Source organism: Nerophis lumbriciformis, linkage group LG10 (genome assembly GCF_033978685.3).
Source record: "Nerophis lumbriciformis linkage group LG10, RoL_Nlum_v2.1, whole genome shotgun sequence".
Classification (NCBI taxonomy): Eukaryota; Metazoa; Chordata; class Actinopteri; order Syngnathiformes; family Syngnathidae; genus Nerophis; species Nerophis lumbriciformis.
Window position 1 is genome coordinate 49,075,400 of NC_084557.2, and position 20,301 is coordinate 49,095,700.

Consider the following 20,301-nt stretch of genomic DNA (forward strand, 5'->3'; position numbering starts at 1 on the left):
AAAAAGCTTCAAAGTGCCTGATTTTAACCATCGTTATATACACCCGTCCATTTTCCTGTGACGTCACATAGTGAAGCCAATACAAACAAACATGGCGCATAGAACAGCAAGCTATAGCGACATTAGCTCGGATTCAGACTCGGATTTCAGCGGCTTAAGCGATTCAACAGATTACGCATGTATTGAAACGGATGGTTGTAGTGTGGAGGCAGGTAGCGAAAACCAAATTGTAGAAGAAACTGAAGCTATTGAGCCATATCGGTTTGAACCGTATGCAAGCGAAACCGACACGACAGCCAGCGACACGGGAGAAAGCGAGGACGAATTCTGCGATCGCCTTCTAACCAACGATTGGTATGTGTTTGTTTGGCATTAAAGGAAACTAACAACTATGAACTAGGTTTACAGCATATGAAATACATTTGGCAACAACATGCACTTTGAGAGTGCAGACAGCCCAATTTTCATCAATTAATATATTCTGTACACATACCCTCATCCGCGCTCTTTTCCTGAAAGCTGATCTGTCCAGTTTTGGAGTTGATGTCAGCAGGCCAGGGAAGCTAGGGTCAATAGGGGGTTTAGCTCGCTCGTCTGCGGGAAACAAACTGCCGCCATTGCTTGCCGTGCTACCGAGGTCCTTTGTCCCTGAATTGCTCACACACTCCGGCAGATTCAATGGGGGTCTGGCGGCAGATTTCTTTGACTTTATCGTTGGAAATGCATCTGCTTTGAGTGTCGCAGGATATCCACACATTCTTGCCATCTCTGTCGTAGCATAGCTTTCGTCGGTAAAGTGTGCGGAACAAACGTCCAATTTCTTGCCACTTTGGCATCTTTGGGCCACTGGTGCAACTTGAATCCGTCCCTGTTGGTGTTGTTACACCCTCCGACAACACACCGACGAGGCATGATGTCTCCAAGGTACGGAAAACAGTCGAAAAAAACGGAAAATAACAGAGCTGATTTGACTCGGTGTTTGAGAAAATGGCAGATTGCTTCCCGATGTGACGTCATCGCTCCGAGAGCGAATATTAGAAAGGCGTTTAATTCGCCAAAATTCACCCATTTAGAGTTCGGAAATCGGTTAAAAAAATATATGGTCTTTTTTCTGCAACATCAAGGTATATATTGACGCTTACATATGTCTGGTGATAATGTTCCCCTTTAAGGTATTTTTGGGTTCATTGAGGTTAGCTAATTTGACTTGTTTTGGAAAGTCTTGACAAGCCGAATTTTCTTGTTCTATTGGCAGATAATTTTGCTTAGTTCAAATAAAATACCCCTCATTTTTGTATTTTTTTTTCTTGTTTTTGAACACTGACTTTTTGCAGTGCAGCTGGGGAAATCGCGTTTTCCCTGAATGAGAGCGCCATAATAAAGTCCATGCGTAGGGAGCGAGCAGCCCTCAGACAGTCATACAGGAAGCAATGAGGCCTGCTTCAAAGACCTTCATTCTGATGTGCACACGACAAGGCCCAGGCACTGAGGAAACAGGTGTGCGGGCACACTGGGAGGGCAGCGCAGGCAGAGGCACATTCCCTTACACACACACACACACACACACACACACACACACACACACACACACACACGCTAAGGCATACTATGTGTGCACAAGCTTGCGAGCTCAGTCGGCCTGTGACGTAAACAGATATCCCAGACAGCCTGGCAGAGGGTGTCTTTCTCCCACAATGTGACACAGCCATGTTTAGATAAAACACTGAGAATGGTCCAGATGGCTATGAGCGCATATTGGCTAAAGATAAACCGAGATATTAATAATGTGCACATGGTGTTTGATGGACATTGCAAATGTGACGTCAACTTGTTTTGCACTGCGAGGGCATCAAGTTCGTGCTTAATATCAATATTAAGAGTAGTTTACCATGAATTCCATCCATCCATCCATTTTCTACCGCTTATTCCCTTTGGGGTCGCGGGGGGCGCTGGAGCCTATCTCAGCTACAATCGGGCGGAAGGCGGGGTACACCCTGGACAAGTCGCCACCTCATCGCAGGGCCAACACAGATAGACAGACAACATTCACACTCACATCCACACACTAGGGCCAATTTAGTGTTGCCAATCAACTTATCCCCAGGTGCATGTCTTTGGAGGTGGGAGGAAGCCGGAGCACCCGGAGGGAACCCACGCAGTCACGGGGAGAACATGCAAACTCCACACAGAAAGATCCCGAGCCCGGGATTGAACCCAAGACTACTCAGGACCTTCGTATTGTGAGGCAGATGCACTAACCCCTCTGCCACCGTGAAGCCATGAATTGATTTACTTAAACAAGTTGAAAACGTATTGGGGTGTTACCATTTAGTGGTCAATTGTACGGAATATGTACTGTACTGTGCAATCTACTAATAAAAGTCTCAATCAATCAATCAATCAATCAATCAATCAAGAGTGATAAAAAAAATGTATTCACAGTAGGGATGTCCCGATCCGATATTTGGATCGGATCGGCTGCCGATATTTGCAAAAAATTGCGTATCGGCAAGGCATGGGAAAATGTCGATCCAGATCCAGTTTAAAAAAAAACTCCGGTCCGTGTTTTCCAACGCACCGATTTAAATAATACATTCCACTTTTCTGCTGCTCCCTAATTTCCGTTCCGCATTTTCCAGCACACCTTCAACACATCCACAGGTCTGTGGATTCTCACACAGTTGCTTTTAGCTGCTGGCATTACACGACAGGCTCTTCTCACTCTTTTCTGTGTCTCCCTCTCACAGACAGCAAGCGCACCTTCTTACACACGTCACATACTGTCACGTCATACGTCACATACGTATACGTCCTCCCCGAGCAGAGAGGTAGCAGCATGGCTAACGTCAGCTGTGATGCTAGCGCAGCCGTGCGAGCAACGCTCCCTCTAAGGTGCTCGCCTGTGCAATTGCGCACTGTTTAAACGTCCTCTGCGCATAGCAATTATATGCCACGCACAAAATCTAATAAAAAAATAAGCGCATAACAATTTTCAACACACCGACACGACAGAGAAAACAGTTTTCGTCATCATTGTTCAAATATTGTGACGTCTGTCGAGACGCTTATCTCCATTCGGTGCCACACGTCCACACCATCAAAATGCTGAGGCAACATTTTCCACATCAACACCGTATGAAAAAATTAGTGATTTTTTTAGTTGTGAATTCCTTCTCTGCATGAAAGTTTAAAAGTAGCATATATTAATGCAGTATGAAGAAGAATGTTTTAATTTAGACATGCAAGCCTTGAAAGAATATTTTGAAAATCAAGACTACATTTCCTGCAAATGGGTGCATTTCTACCCTATATTTTAACTTTAGATTTATTCTCATATCAAACTCTGACACTTACATCCGGCGCCCCCCTCCACACCCTGGATTATAAATAATGTAAATAATTCAATGTGATTATCTTGTGTGATGACTGTATTATGATGATAGTATATATCTGATAGTATATATCTGTATCATGAATCAATTTAAGTGGACCCCGACTTAAACAAGTTGAAAAACTTATTGGGGTGTTACCATTTAGTGGTCAATTGTACGGAATATGTACTTCACTGTGCAACCTACTAATAAAAGTCTCAATCAATCAATCAAAACACATAGAATCATCATACTGCTGTGATTATATGCATCAAGTGTTCATTCAAGGCTAAGGCAAAATAACAAGATATATATCGTGAATCGCAATATGGCCTTAAAATATTGCAATATTAAAAAAAGGCCATATCGCCCAGCCCTAGTTCAATGATGCCATTTCTGTTTGTCATGTATAATTTTGTGTTTATCCTTGAATAAACAGGTCAGTTTCTTGTTACCAACCATTGTGTATTATTCAAACTCCCCTAATTCAGCTGGCTAGTTGTTATCAAGAGTACTAAAACCCTTTTCAACATGATTCTGACAACTAAGTAGGCTAAATAACTTTAAACTTTAATACATGCTCGGATAGGCCAGTATCGGTCAGTATCGGTATGGGTCAGTATCGGTATCGGATCGGAAATGCAAAAACAATATTGGTATCGGATCGGAAGTGCAAAAACCTGGATCGGGACATCCCTAATTCACAGTCAAATCGCTATTTTTATATCTTCCTATTCATATTTTTGGAGAATAAATAAAAAATTTAAAAAATGATGTTATTGATGTTATTATTGTCAAGACTTGGGACTATGGTGACGCAAGTTACTGCGTGGATTGTTTTCCCGCAAAACGACTGGACCGGACAAGGCTTGCAGGTAAATATATGTTTAATCTATTACTATAAAAAGGTACAAACGAAAAGCGCGCACAAGGCGGAGAACAAACTTGGCTAAGAAAACAAAAACTGGCACAATGGCAGAACTATGGACATAAAAACGAAAACACTTACTGTGACATGAAAATAGACAAACTCACTTGGCAAGGCATGGAACTATGGCATGGAACGCGTAATCATAGGAATAACAGGGGTAATGTCGCCAGGCCGACTACCTGGCAACTACAGGCTTAAATAATAGTGTCTTGATTACAACAGGTGCGTGTGTCCAAATGAGTCAGGTGCGTGAGTCCAAATGCATGACAGCTGAAACCAATGAGCTGTCATGGAAACAAAAGAAGGGAGTGAAAAAAACAGGAACTAAAAGTGTCCAAAAACCAACAGAACATTAGCCAAACAAAACATGATCAAAAGACATGACAATTATGATAATTGATACTGTTTGAGTTTGTGCTTAGTTTCAGTTTGTGTTTATTTGGGACATGCATGCATACAACATGATGCATCACAATTTCCAGTTTCTCTATTCAACATGTTCGAAAAGGAGTAGGAAGAAGAAGAGCTTATTTAATCCTACCCCTTTTCCTTTACATAGCAATTGCAAAAACTTATGGTCCCTTCCTGTTCTCAATTTATTCACAATATACTCCATAACTAATACCATTATGAATAAAAAAAATAAATAATAATGAGTAAAGTAAGTTATATGTCATATGGTGAGATAAGTAAGATTATCTTGAAAATGAATGAAATAAATTCAGAATGTTCATCATGGTTCTTTTTCTTTGTACTTTGTAAACACTTTGAAGAGTTTCTTGAAGTGGATCATATTAGTACATTGTTTGATTTCTTTGCTTAATCCATTCCATCATTTAATTCCACTTACTGATATACTGAAGGTCCTAAGTGTTGTACATGCATACAAATGTTTTAAATGCCACTTTTCTCTAAGATTATATTTGATACATTCATGGGTAGTAGATTATAGTTTGCTTTGTACATCATTTTAGCTGTTTGCAAATTCACTATGTTGTGGAATTTTAGTATTTTGATTCAATGAATAAAGGGTTTGACAAGACTCTGCAGCATCGCGTGGACATCGGGGGCAGTACCTCTGGATTGGCAGACCGGGGTGGTGGTTCCTCTCTTTAAAAAGGGGAACCGGAGGGTGTGTTCTAACTATCGTGGGATCACACTCCTCAGCCTTCCCGGTAAGGTCTATTCAGGTGTACTAGAGAGGAGGCTACGCCGGATAGTCGAACCTCGGATTCAGGAGGAACAGTGTGGTTTTCGTCCTGGTCGTGGAACTGTGGACCAGCTCTATACTCTCGGCAGGGTCCTTGAGGGTGCATGGGAGTTTGCCCAACCAGTCTACATGTGCTTTGTGGACTTGGAGAAGGCATTCGACCGTGTCCCTCGGGAAGTCCTGTGGGGAGTGCTCAGAGAGTATGGGGTTTCGGACTGTCTGATTGTGGCGGTCCGCTCCCTGTATGATCAGTGTCAGAGCTTGGTTCGCATTGCCGGCAGTAAGTCGGACACGTTTCCGGTGAGGGTTGGACTCCGCCAAGGCTGCCCTTTGTCACCGATTCTGTTCATAACTTTTATGGACAGAATTTCTAGGCGCAGTCAAGGCGTTGAGGGGATCCGGTTTGGTGGCTTCAGGATTAGGTCTCTGCTTTTTGCAGATGATTTGGTCCTGATGGCTTCATCTGGCCAGGATCTTCAGCTCTCACTGGATCGGTTCGCAGCTGAGTGTGAAGCGACTGGGATGAGAATCAGCACCTCCAAGTCCGAGTCCATGGTTCTCGCCCGGAAAAGGGTGGAGTGCCATCTCCGGGTTGGGGAGGAGATCTTGCCCCAAGTGGAGGAGTTCAAGTACCTCGGAGTCTTGTTCACGAGTGAGGGAAGAGTGGATCGTGAGATCGACAGGCGGATCGGTGCGGCGTCTTCAGTAATGCGGACGCTGTATCGATCCGTTGTGGTGAAGAAGGAGCTGAGCCGGAAGGCAAAGCTCTCAATTTACCGGTCGATCTACGTTCCCATCCTCACCTATGGTCATGAGCTTTGGGTTATGACCGAAAGGACAAGATCACGGGTACAAGCGGCCGAAATGAGTTTCCTCCGCCGGGTGGCGGGGCTCTCCCTTAGAGATAGGGTGAGAAGCTCTGTCATCCGGGGGGAGCTTAAAGTAAAGCCGCTGCTCCTCCACATCGAGAGGAGCCAGATGAGGTGGTTCGGGCATCTGGTCAGGATGCCACCCGAGCGCCTTCCCAAGGAGGTGTTTAGGGCATGTCCGACCGGTAGGAGGCCACGAGGAAGACCCAGGACACGTTGGGAAGACTATGTCTCCCGGCTGGCCTGGGAACGCCTCGGGATCCCCCGGGAGGAGCTGGACGAAGTGGCTGGGGAGAGGGAAGTCTGGGCTTCCCTGCTTAGGCTGCTGCCCCCGCGACCTGACCTCGGATAAGCGGAAGAAGATGGATGGATGGATGGATAAAGGGTTTGTATGTTGTCTATATCCAACATTATGTATTATTATAACTGATCTTTTTTGTAACACCGTTAATGAATGAAGTGCACTTTTGTAGTTGTTTCCCCATATTTCTGCACAATAACTCAGATATATAACACTAGTGAGCAGTAGAGAATATGGAGTGATTTTTGGTCTAGAACATGTTTTGCCTTTTCATTATTGTTTCTTGCCACTTTATGTTGTATATTTTTTATATGAGATTTCCAGTTCATTTTATCATCAAGCCTAGAAATGTGGTTTCATTTACTCTTTCAATTTCTATTCTGTCTATTTGTGTTTGACTATCCCTTCCACTGTTGCTTTTAATATTTGTTTTAGTATTGTATACATGACATAAGTATTGTACGTTTATGTCTTCTCAATTGCTATCCTATATATTGTAAAGCTAAGATTGGGTTTAATTTTATTAGATTGTTAAACATTATGTCATTTCTGTGAATTCTATTTTTTAAAATAAGTGCTTAGGCCAACAGAGCGTGTGTAGGTCGTAAGTCAGCAGCCAAGAGAAGCTTTAGTAAACTGTATCCTGCTTTGAAAAGGTTTAGTTATAATTTATACACCAAATAATATATTATGAGAATTCGGTTGAATCGATTCTGAATGGAATCGTCACCCCAGAAATTGTAATCGAATAGGGAAGTGGCCAAAGATTTCCACTACTAATCGACATGTTACCAAAGTGAGCATTTCTGACATCTTTCTGTGCTATTGTGTGACACAAAAGTATACGCATTGATTATTTCTGTAGCCCCGGGCCGCACACTGGGCTTGATTATTCCACACATCACACCCCGACTCCCACTCATGTTTACTTGTTCTTCTGTCAAGAGCTGGAGTCTGGCTCCCATACAAGTCTACCTACACACACCATGCATGGTCTCTATGCAGTGTGACTTCCAGGTCAGCAACATGACAGATGCACCATGACTAGGCAATACACTTGACAAGGACAGCCTATACGTTAGTTGTTAGTTATGATGGCGTCTGCAGAACAACAAGAAGAAAAACACAAAGGCATTTTTCCTCTGAATGTGTAGTGACCCAAACTTCCTTGAGGCTTCTGATTACATTTTATAGCCTGATCTTCCCAAGGGTGATGGGGTCAGGGTAAATCAATTGTGTTGTTTCTTAGCCTAACCCAGTTGACTTTGGGTGAGAGGACAAACAACTGTTTACATTCAGACCTTTGGATACTTTACAGGCCCTATGTAAGCTCTAAATGCATGTTTTGAGATGTGGAAGAAGGTTGTCACAATATACCAGCATTTCAATGTGTCACAGTTCAATTAAATGTGGAACAGAAGAACCCAAGGATGCAGATGGATTGTGAGTAAAACAGTTCTTTACTTAACGAAAAAAGCACTCACAACAATGATCCAAAAATAGGATATAACAAAAAGCGACGGTGCGAAAAAGAGAACACAAAAAGAGCACCGTGACAAAAAGAACAAAAGCTAATATACAAAACTAACTAAACTTGGGTCGGAGTTGCAAGATGTGCAAACTATCATGGTACATACCAAGCTGGATGGCACTGGAAATAGCCAAGAAGGTACGTAGCATAAATACAAGGAGCATAGGGGTCTTCATACAAACAGAGTCAAGGAGTGGATGGCGGCGTCTGTTGCAGACCCACTGGTTAGAGAAGTAGGTGTGCCTCCCCAGCTGCACAGCTACTCATAGCCCCCTGCTCAAGGGACGGATCCCAGAAGTCCCCCGAGAAGCCAACACAGGACAGGGATGGGTGGGAGGGATTACAAAAAGAGGCAAAGCATTTCCTCGATTCGGCCATCAAAGTTAAAGCACTGTTAAGCCTCTCTGCCATCGAAATCTCCGCGGGGTTCGTGTTAGGCTGGAGTATTCTGTCACACGGTGTTAGTGACGAACCTCAAGATGCAGAGAAGGCAGGCTTTGTGCGGGAAAACATGATTTAATGCATACTTGCCAACCCTCCCGGATTTTCACGGAGACTCCCGAAATTCAGCGCCTCTCCCGAAAACCTCCCGGGACAAATTTTCTACCGAAAATCTCCCGAAATTCAGGCGGAGCTGGAGGCCACGCCCCCTCCAGCTCCGTGCGGACCTGAGTGACGTGTTGACAGCCTGTTCACACGTCCGCTTTCCCACAATAGAAACAGCTAATGATGGAGGGCGAGTTCTTGGTTTCTTATGTGGGTTTATTGTTAGGCAGTTTCATTAACGTCCTCCCAGCACGGTAACAACACACAACAACAGCAGTCAAGTTTCCGTCTACCGTAAAGCAGTTCGTCTGCCGTAAACAGCAATGTTGTGACACTTTTAAACAGGACAATACTGCCATCTACTGTACATGCATATGTGACCTACCCATAATGTGTCACATTTTTGTGTTGATTTATTTATTTTATTTTGTGGTTTGAATTCCTTTTTGGAGCTGTCATTACACATTTATCAGTATTCACATTGGTCAGTAGGGGGCAGTAGGGCGTTTCTTTTCAATTGAATGCTATCACCTGCAGACCGGAAGTGTCTTGTCATTCTGATGAGCGCGACCAGTCTGTGAACAATTGAAACGTCCTGTGTGCTTTTTCTTCCTGTATAACAGGTTAGTTTTGGTGAATCAACTCACTGAATAATATCCATGTGATCTTTATAAGTTTAAGTACACATTCTGATGGTGGAGCCTAACTCTAAAGTGTTTGTGAGTTGTAGTTTGTATTTGTGAATGAATCCAGTGCACAGCTGCAGTAATCAATACAAAATGGCGACGTGAGTGCGCAATGTTTATATAGGAACTTCTGATCCTAATTCAGACTCCCAAATTAGAGCTCCCGTTTTCTTATTGATTTTATAATGTATATTTGTATAATGTGTGTGTTTTGAAATAGTGACAGAGAATAGAACAAGGATGGACAATTCAACCCTTAACTCAACAATGAGTAGGTGAGTGTTATGTGTGTGTATATGTGTAAATAAATGAACACTGAAATCCAAGTATTTATTTTATCTATCTATATATATATATATATATATATATATATATATATATATATATATATATATATATATATATATATATATATATAGCTAGAATTCACTGAAAGTCAAGTATTTCTTATATATATATCTTAACCACGCCCCCCGCCCACCCCAGACCACGACCCCCACCCCCCACCTCCCGAAATCGGAGGTCTCAAGGTTGGCAAGTATGATTTAATGTCCAAAATAAATGTAAAACACAAACCAGGAACTAGGAATAGCCAAACTGAAAACAGGAACCAGCAAACAGAAAAACTGGAAACAGCTAACGGCTAACAGGATAACACGAAACAAAAGAGCTCGGAGACAGCAAACTGAGAATGACAAGTAGTAGCTCCAACGACAAGTAGTAGACATCGACAATCAATACTCCAGCCCAGACTGGATGGCAAGGCAGGTTTAAATAGCAACTGGCTGATTGACACCAGGTGTGGCCAGGTGCCAATCTGCCACAGCTGAGGGGAAGCAGCGCTCAGGGAGACAAGCAGGAAACAACCAAAATAAAAGCGCTGACAGGAAATAAAGACAAACTCAGAGGAAAAACTAAAACATAACCAAACTGTCAGTGACAAACCTGACACAATGGTTGATACCTTCTTCAAGATTCTCAATACTTAAGATTAAAAAAAAAACCTTAACTCACGTATTTTCAAATTTACTTACTTTATTAAAACATTTCAAATTGTCAAGTATTCAATGTTGTACAGAATGTAAATTGCAGTCACAGCGTCCCAGTAGGGCTGGGCGATATATGGAATCCATCCATCCATCCATTTTCTACCGCTTATTCCCTTTGGGGTCGCGGGGGGCGCTGGAGCCTATCTCAGCTACAATCGGGCGGAAGGCGGGGTACACCCTGGACAAGTCGCCACCTCATCGCATATATCCAGTATATGGAATATACTGGATATATCGCGGGTTTGTCTCTGTGTGATATAGAAAATGACTATATCGTGATATTGGAGTATACGTTCTCACGCAGTTGCTTTTAGCTGCGGGTATTACACTACAGGCTTTTTTCACTCTTTTTTGTCTCTCCTTCTCACAGAGACATAAAACAAGCGCACTTTCTTACATACGTCACATACGTATACGCATACTTGCCAACCTTGAGACCTCCGATTTCGGGAGGTGGGGGGGGGGCGTGTTTGGGGGCGGGGCGTGGTTGGGGGCGTGGTTAAGAGGGGAGGAGTATATTTACAGCTAGAATTCACTAAGTCAAGTATTTCATATTATATATATATATATATATATATATATATATATATATATATATATATATATATATATATATATATATATATATATATACAAGAAATACTTGACTTTCAGTGAATTCTAGCTATAAATATATATTTATTTTATTATATATATATATATATATATATATATATATATATATATATATAAAATAAATACTTGAATTTCAGTGTTCATTTATTTACACATATACACAAAGATAACACTCATCTACTCATTGTTGAGTTAAGGGTTGAATTGTCCATCCTTGTTCTATTCTCTGTCACTATTTTTCTAACCATGCTGATGATGCATTGCTGTGTGGCACGCACAAAAGTGCTTTCATCAAATGCACTAGATGGCAGTATTGTCCTGTTTAAGAGTGTCACAACATTGCTGTTTACGGCAGACAAACTGCTTTACGGTAGACGTGACTGCTGTTGTTGTGTGTTGTTGCCGTGCTGGGTCTGGGAGGACGTTAATGAAACTGCCTAACAATAAACCCACATAAGAAACCAAGAACTCGCCCTCTATCATTCTACAGTTATAACGTGATTGGGCAGGCACGCTGTTTATATTGTGGGAAAGCGGACTTGAAAACAGGCTGTCAACACGTCACTCAGGTCCGCCTGAATTTCGGGAGATTTTCGGGAGAAAATTTGTCCCGGGAGGTTCTCGGGACAGGCGCTGAATTTCGTGAGTCTCCCGGAAAATCCGGGAGGGTTGGCAAGTATGCGTATACGCCCTCACTGAGCAGAGAGGTAGCAGCATGGGTAACATTAGCTGTGATGCTAACGGTGCGGTGCGAGTGGTAATACGAGAGAAAGAAGGTGCGAATCTGGTAACAAATGAAGGAAGAATTAATTCCTAGGAAAAACAGCAGGGGGTCCATCGTCTGGCGATGGTTTGGCTTCAAGCGGGAAAATGTCGAACAAGTATGCGGCAAAAGCGTTGTTACAAAAAGTAGCACCTACTGCTAATTTGTAGCATCATTTGAAAAGTCACCCGCTAGCATACTTGCCAACCTTGAGACCTCCGATTTCGGGAGGTGGGGGGTGGGGGCGTGGTGGGGCATGGTTGGGGGCGTGGTTAAGAGGGAGGAGTATATTGACAGCTAGAATTCACCAAGTCAAGTATTTCATACATATATATATATATATATATATATATATATAATATATATATATATATATATATATATATATCTACATCCTGAAAATATGCAAACAAAACTGTGTTTAGATAATTGATACTTCAAACTTGCATAAATAAATATTAAGGAATATATCATAACTTGGCTTCTGAGAGTTTCAAAATGTAATGAATAAAATGCTATAGTTGTTGATAAACAAGCAATTATTTTAATAATTAAATATGGTCATTTTAAATGAATTATTATGATCATTTAAAATCAATTATTTCAAATATGTTTATTTTAATGTATAATTCTATGGCTGGATGTAATAAGGAGTCACGAAAAATTACAATTACTTTTGATGTTTTTAGCAAAATATAGTAAAAATGTATTTAGTTTTTTTGTTTTTTTAATTAATAAATATATTTATTTTTAGGTGAAATAAACATAATAATACAATTTATCTCTAGTCTGGATGATTTAGTTCTTGTCACCCTGTTGTCCTCCCGTCATGAAAAAAGGCTGTCCTCACTCAGGTCCGCATGGAGCTGGAGGGGGCGTGGCTTCCAGCTCCGGCTGAAAATCGGGAGATTTTCGGGAGAATATTTGTCCCGGGAGGTTTTCGGGAGAGGCGCTGAATTTCGGGAGTCTCCCGGAAAATTCGGGAGGGTTGGCAAGTATGCCCGCTAGAGAATAAAGAGTGCTTGAAACTCCGCATGTCAACATCTCCGTTTGGTGCCACACCCACAAAATGCCGAAGCAACCATTTCCACATCAACACCATGTGAAAAAATAGTCAAGAACAGAAGTAGATAACGTCCGCAGGAACCAACCACATAGCGAAGGACATACACTATTTGATTTCCTATTATGCAGCTCATTTTTATGTGACACTTATTGAAATATCTTGTGTGACATCATGCACAAAAGTGCACTTTATTTGTTTTAAACTATTGTAGTGGCATTCTGTACAAAAAGTGCACTTTAATTAGGGCCCGCATGGCCCATTGTATAAGGACTCCCAAAGGGAGTCCTTATGCCATGGGACATAAGGACCTATTGAATTTGTAAGGTTTTATTTTTTATTCTTTATTCTTCCGCCGCCACATTCAACTGTAATTTGACCCACTTAACATGCTTCAAAACTCACCATATTTGACCCACACATCAGGACCTGCGAAAATTGCCTTTTTTTTAAAAACCGAACCACAAAACTCAAAATTGCGCTCTAGCGCCCCCTAGGAAGAAAAAAAAACTAGACTGCCTGTAACTCCCACTAGGAAGGTCGGAGAGACATGAAACAAAAACCTCTATGTAGGTCTGACTTAGACCTACATTTCATAATAGTACATTGTCGGGCTAAAATCAACAGGAAGTTGGCAATTCCCCCTTCAAGACAAAAAAGTACTAAAAACAGTCACTTTTTCCTCTTTGAGCTGAAATTTGACCCCCTTAACAGGCTTCAAAACTCACCAAACTGAACGCACACATCAGGACTGTCAAAAATTGCGATCTTATAAAAAAACCTAACCCCAAATCTCAAAATTGCGCTCTAGCGCAATTTTTGAATAAAACGCAGAAAAAACTGCTCCTCGGAAGAAAAAAATGACAAAACTGCCTGTAACTCCCACTGGGAAGGTCGGAGAGACATGAAACAAAAACCTCTATGTAGGTCTAACTTAGACCTACATTTCATAAATTGACAACCCCCAGCAAAAATCAACAGGAAGTTTGCTATTCCCCCTTCAAAACAACATTTTTGTAAAAACCGGTCACCTTTCTTCAAACATTATCTCCTCTGAGCGCGTTTGTTGTTTCGGCTTCAAACTAACACAGGAGAGAGATTGAACCCTTCTGATTAAAAGTTGTCGAAAGAGTTTTGATACCTGCTCCGGTTTTGATTTTATGACCCTTCAAAGAACCTCTGCGCTGATGCTGCTGTTTTTTCAAGATGGCTGCTTAAAAGCAGGCAGCACCAGCGTGCCCACACAATGCAGACAAGGTAGGTACACTAGACAAAAATATTGGGACAATTCGGACTAAAAGTAGACAAAAGTATTGGGACACTTATGACTACCACTGGACAAAAGTATTGGGACACATAGCACGAAAACTGGACAAAAGTATTGGGACACTTGGGACTACAACTTGACAAAAGTATTGGGACACTTACACTGCACAAAAGTATTGGGACACTTAGGAATACCACTGGACAAAAGTATTGGGACACTTAGGACGAAAACTGGACAAAAGTATTGGGACACTTACACTGGACAAAAGTATTGGGACACTTAGGAATACCACTGGACAAAAGTATTGGGACACTTAGGACGAAAACTGGACAAAAGTATTGGGACACTTACACTGGACAAAAGTATTGGGACACTTAGGACTACAAATTGACAAAAGTATTGGGACACTTAGGACTAATCCTGGACAAAAGTTTTGGGACACTTAGGACTAGCACCTGCCAAATACGCGGGCCCGACCAACGCTGCTTGCAGCTTTAATTTAGTGTTGTTTTGATATGTCATCTTAGTGACATCATGCACAAAAGTGCACTAATAGCTTGTTTTAAAATGTCTCTGACAATCTTGCTCTTTCTGTTTTGGAAATGACATGAATGTTTGTGCCACTGCTTAATAACTCTTTAATAAATACACTTTTAGTTGTGATTTCCCTCTCTGTATGAAAGTTTAAAAGTAGCATATATTAATGCAGTATGAAGAAGAATGTTTTATGTAGACACATAGAATCATCATACTGCTGTGATTATATGCATCAAGTGTTCATTCAAGGCTAAGGCTAAATATCCACATATATATGGTGTATCGTGACATGGACTAAAAATATCGAGATATTAATAAAAGGCCATATCGCCCAGCTCTATGTCCATGTCTGCCATTTGTCAGTACCATTTGCCTTTTTGCTCTATTTTCCCATTTTTGGGGGGTTTATTCTTTCTTTCTTTCTTTCTTTAGTTTATTTGGAACATGAACACACTTACATCATAATACATCACACGATTTCATATCATTTCATTTTACATCATGCCCGAAAAGGAGTAGGAAGAAGCAAAGCTTATTTAATCCTACCCCTTTCCCACTTCAAAGCGTTTACAAATATATAGAATCATTTACTGACCTTTTTATATAATATAAAATAACATCTATGAATTAGTATACAACAGTTTTGTAATATGTAATCAATTAATTAATTCAGTCATTATTAACATACTGAGATGAAGAATATCTTATTTTCAATAAGGTTGAAAGTATTTCTCATAATTCTTCTTTTTTGTACTCTGTAAGCACTATTATTTTGAACAACCTCTTAAACTGGATCATATCAGTACAATTTTTAACTTCTTTACTTAATCCATTCCATCATTTAATTCCACATACTGATATGCTAAAAGTTCTAAGTGTTGTACGTGCATATAAATGTTTTAAATTATTTTTTCCTCTAAGGTTATATTTCTCCTCTTTAGTTGAGAAGAATTGTTGTACATTCTTTGGTAGCAGGTTATAGTTTGCTTTGTACATCATTTTAGCTGTTTGCAATTTTACCAAATCACCGAACTTTAATATTTCTGACTTAATAAATAAAGGGTTTGTGTGTTCTCTATATCCAACATTATGTATTATTCTAACTGATCTTTTTTGTAACACGGTTAGCGAATGTAGCGCACATTTGTAGTTATTTCCCCATATTTCTGCACAATAACTCAGATATGGTAACACTAGCGAGCAGTAGAGAATATGAAGTGATTTTTGGCCCAGGACATATTTTGCTTTATTCATTATTGAAATGTTTTTTTCCACCTTATGTTGTATGTTTTGTATATGAGATTTCCAGTTCATTTGATCATCTATTAATACTCCCAAAAATCTAGTTTCTTTTACCCTTTCTATGTCTACTCCGTCTATTTGTATTTGTGTATGATGCTCTTTTCTACTATTACCAAATAGCATCATTTTAGTTTTACTGAGATTCAAAGATAGTCTGTTTTTGTCAAACCATCTTTTTAATTTGTTCATTTCTTCTGTTATTATTTGTATTATCTTCTGTGTGCTCTCTCCTGAACAGAAAGCAGTTGTGTCGTCCGCAAATAAAACCAACTTTAAGTCCTTCGTAACCTTACAAATGTCGTTTATATAAAGATTGAACAATCTTGGTCCCAGTATTGACCCCTGGGGTACACCACAGGATATATCTAGCCGTGTTGACATATTTTCACCCATCTTCACATATTGCTTCCTGTTGGTTAAATAACTTCTTACCCAATTCAATACCAAACCTCTGATGCCATATCGTTCTAATTTTCCTATTAAAATATCATGATTAATTGTGTCAAATGCTTTTGTTAAGTCCATGAATACTGCGGCCGCACATTCTTTATCATCTATTGCATTGGTCATTTCCTCTGTTATTTTGGTTAATGCTATTGATGTTGAGATATTTGCTCGGAATCTAATAGAATTCTATTTCTACAATGTGAGACAGGCCCATAAAAAGCTGCATTCAGCAAATGGCCCCCAGGCTGCTCACTTTGCCTAAATAAACAAGTCGTGTTTAAAGTGTTGCCAAACAACATAGGAGTGTCTCTAAGCTGGCTTTTTTTTTTAATCATGATGAACGTTGGGTTGCACACTTCGTACGCTGTGGGGAAGGGCTTGTTGTGGTGGATCTCACTTGTGCAGAGAAATCATTCCTGACCGCTGGTATTTGATTACCCAAAAAAAATGCATAACCCAAGATACACCTCTCTATCACTTTTAACATGTACCTCTACTTGCTGAATACTGTGTAGCAGTGGTTCTCAAACTTGTTTTAACTAAGTACTGTATTTTTCTGAGTATAAGTCGCTCCGGAGTATACCGTATTTTCCGCACTATAAGGCGCACCTAATAACCACAAATTTTCTCTAAAGCTGACAGTGCGCCTTATAACCCGGTGCGCTTTATTACGATTCATTTTCATAAAGTTTCGATCTCGCAACTTCGGTAAACAGCCGCCATCTTTTTTCCCGGTAGAACAGGAAGCGCTTCTTCTTCTACGCAAGCAACCGCCAAGGAAAGCACCCGCCCCCATAGAACAGGAAGCGCTTCTTCTTCTACTGTAAGCTACCGCCCGCCCCCGGAAGAAGAAGAAAAAACGCGCGGATATCACCGTACGTTTCATTTCCTGTTTACATCTGTAAAGACCACAAAATGGCTCCTACTTAGCGACAAGGATCCGGTTCATAAAAAGACGCAATCTCTCCATCCGCACACGGATTACTACCGTATTTCACAGCAACTGATATTCCTGTGAACCGCACTGTGGAACGGGAGCACGTACGGTGAATATTCGCACCACAGGGAATGAGAAGTCATCCTTCACTGTGGTTCTAGCTTGCCATGCTAACTTCCACCCATGGTGATATTCAAAAGGAAGACCTTGCCAAAAGAGACCTTTCCAGCCGGCGTCATCATAAAAGCTAACTCGAAGGGATGGATGGATGAAGAAAAGATGAGCGAGTGGTTAAGGGAAGTTTACGCGAAGAGGCCGGGTGGCTTTTTTCACACAGCTCCGAAGGCGAACACACCTTCACTAAGACGGGCAGACAGCGCCGGACGACATACGCCAACATTTGCCAGTGGATCGTAAATGCCTGGGCAGATATTTCGGTCACAACTGTGGTCCGAGCTTTCCGGAAGGCAGGATTCACAGAACTACTGGACAACAACAGCGACACTGACTCCGATGACTTCGAAGAGACGGAGCCGGCCATTTTGGAACCCACGCTTGCGCAACTTTTCAATTCGGACACCGAAGACGAAGAATTCGAAGGATTTACGAATGAAGAATAACTTCAGAAGGTGAGCGCTATGTTTATTTTGTGTGTTGTGACATTAACGTTCGAGCAACATTATGTTGCTATTGCTCTACACCATTTTGAATTTTACTATGTTTGTGATTGCACATTTGCGTACATTTTGGGACAGAGTTGTTAGAACGCTGGTTTTCAATATATTATTAAAGTTTGACTGAACTATCTGACTGTTTTTTTTGACATTCCCTTTAGCGCAGCGTAGGCGCGGCTTATAATCCGGGGCGGCTTATTGGTGGACAAAGTTATGAAATATGTAATTCATTGAAGGTGCGGCTAATAATCCGGTGCGCCTTATAGTGCGGAAAATACGGTAAGTCGCACCGGCCGAAAATGCATAATAAAGAAGGAAAAAAACAAAAATAAGTCGCACAGGAGTATAAATTGCATTTTATTAACGCATATTATTTCCAGGCTTTCGTGGGCCACTTAAAATAATGTGGCAGGCCTTGAGTTTGACACAAGGTGCTATTTTTTTTTGAATAGTTCTAAAACACTTCAGAGACATTGTGGGGAAAACTCACTGACTACAAACAGTACGTGTCACAAACAAAATCACACGATCAGCTAAACTCTCAAAGCTGAGACACGCCATCGGAGCCAAAGTGGCGTCGACAATTAGCGCACCGCACGAGAAAAAACACCACCTTCTGGTCCACTGTTCCGCTCTCTCGCCCAAGAGCGGCCTGAACGACAGTGGGAGGAAAACCAAAGCGCGTCTAGAAACTCCCTCCTCACCGCAGTCTCCCTGGAATTGTGGTGCACGCTCTGACAAGCCCCTCATTTGTTGACTCAGGGAGTGTCGCCGGGCCACACGGAGGTGGTGACAGCTGACTACCAGGGTAGGAGGCTTGGGGGTTGGGCTGGGGGGTTGCTCGTTGATTGAATACTTCACTGCCAGGTAACCAGCTACTCAACTGTCCAGGGCCTCTGGGTCTTGAACAGGAAATCGCAACCCCCCTAAAAAAAACGTGCTCGGACACCCTGTCCACATGATGCTGTCCATAGAGGCTGCTAAAAGAAAAGGGGAGGGTGATCTCATGTCGACCCCAGAAAGGAGTGTTTCACTTCAAATCACAGCACAGAGTCTGTTTCTACTCACTTCCTTTGGTGGTTTCCTTTAAATCCTCGCTTCCACGACACACACACACACACACACACACACACACACATTCTTGTATTTTTACCTTCTTGAGACCTCCGAAATATACCTACCTAGGGGTATAACGGTACCGTTTCGATACGGGGGGTTCAGTTTGGTTCGGAGGTGTACCGAACGAGTTTCCACACGGACATATTAAGTAGCCGCCTAAGATAAAGTCTTAACAAGCTGCTCCGCTTCCTTCTGCCTGTCTCTGTCAGTACTCTACACAGCACCCATGTGTGTGTGTGTGTGTGTGTGTTACGGACAGCAAAGCCCTGTCTGTCTGTTATTTCACTTGACCTTTTTCTGTGTTGATTGAGCTGTGTTGAAGCAGCAAGAAAGGACATTATGTTAAATGAAGAGTTTCTGTCTCTGATAGTTGATATAATAATGTAAGTGCATCATTAAGCCTACATGAACTCCATGGTGTTCAGGGATGAATAGTCTCTCCTATTGCTATTGTACTATTTTTTCAGCTATAGTTACATTAATCATTTGTTATGGAGCCGCCTAGTTTTGAATGGCAGGGTCCCTGCTATCACATGTTGATAAAAATATAACATTTACATCATATAAAACAGGGGTGCTCACGCTTTTTCTGCAGGCGAGCTACTTTTCAATTGATCAAGTCGTGGGGATCTACCTCATTCATACATATAATTTATATTTACTTATTTATGAAATATATGTTTTTGTTAACAAGTTAAAGGTGTTTAGAGATAATACAAGCATGTTTAACACATATAGTTAATATTGTTCACAAGTTAAAGGTGTTTAATGATAATACAAGCATGTTTAACACATATAGTTAATATTGTTAACAAGTTAAAGGTGTTTAATGATAATAAAAGCATGTTTAACACATATAAAGTTAAAGTTAAAGTTAAAGTACCAATGATTGTCACACACACACTAGGTGTGGCGAGATTATTCTCTGCATTTGACCCATCACCCTTGATCACCCCCTGGGAGGTGAGGGGAGCAGTGGGCAGCAGCGGTGGCCGCGCCCGGGAATCATTTTGGTGATTTAACCCCCAATTCCAACCCTTGATGCTGAGTGCCAAGCAGGGAGGTAATGGGTCCCATTTTTTT

General features: G+C 41.3%; 1 protein-coding gene across 1 annotated transcript in view; it reads right to left on the reverse strand.

The window, feature by feature from the left end:
- The window catches only part of smad6b (SMAD family member 6b), a 150,068-nt gene that overhangs the window by 82,135 nt on the left and 47,632 nt on the right, over positions 1-20,301 (reverse strand). The gene's annotated exons all lie outside the window — the stretch shown is intronic.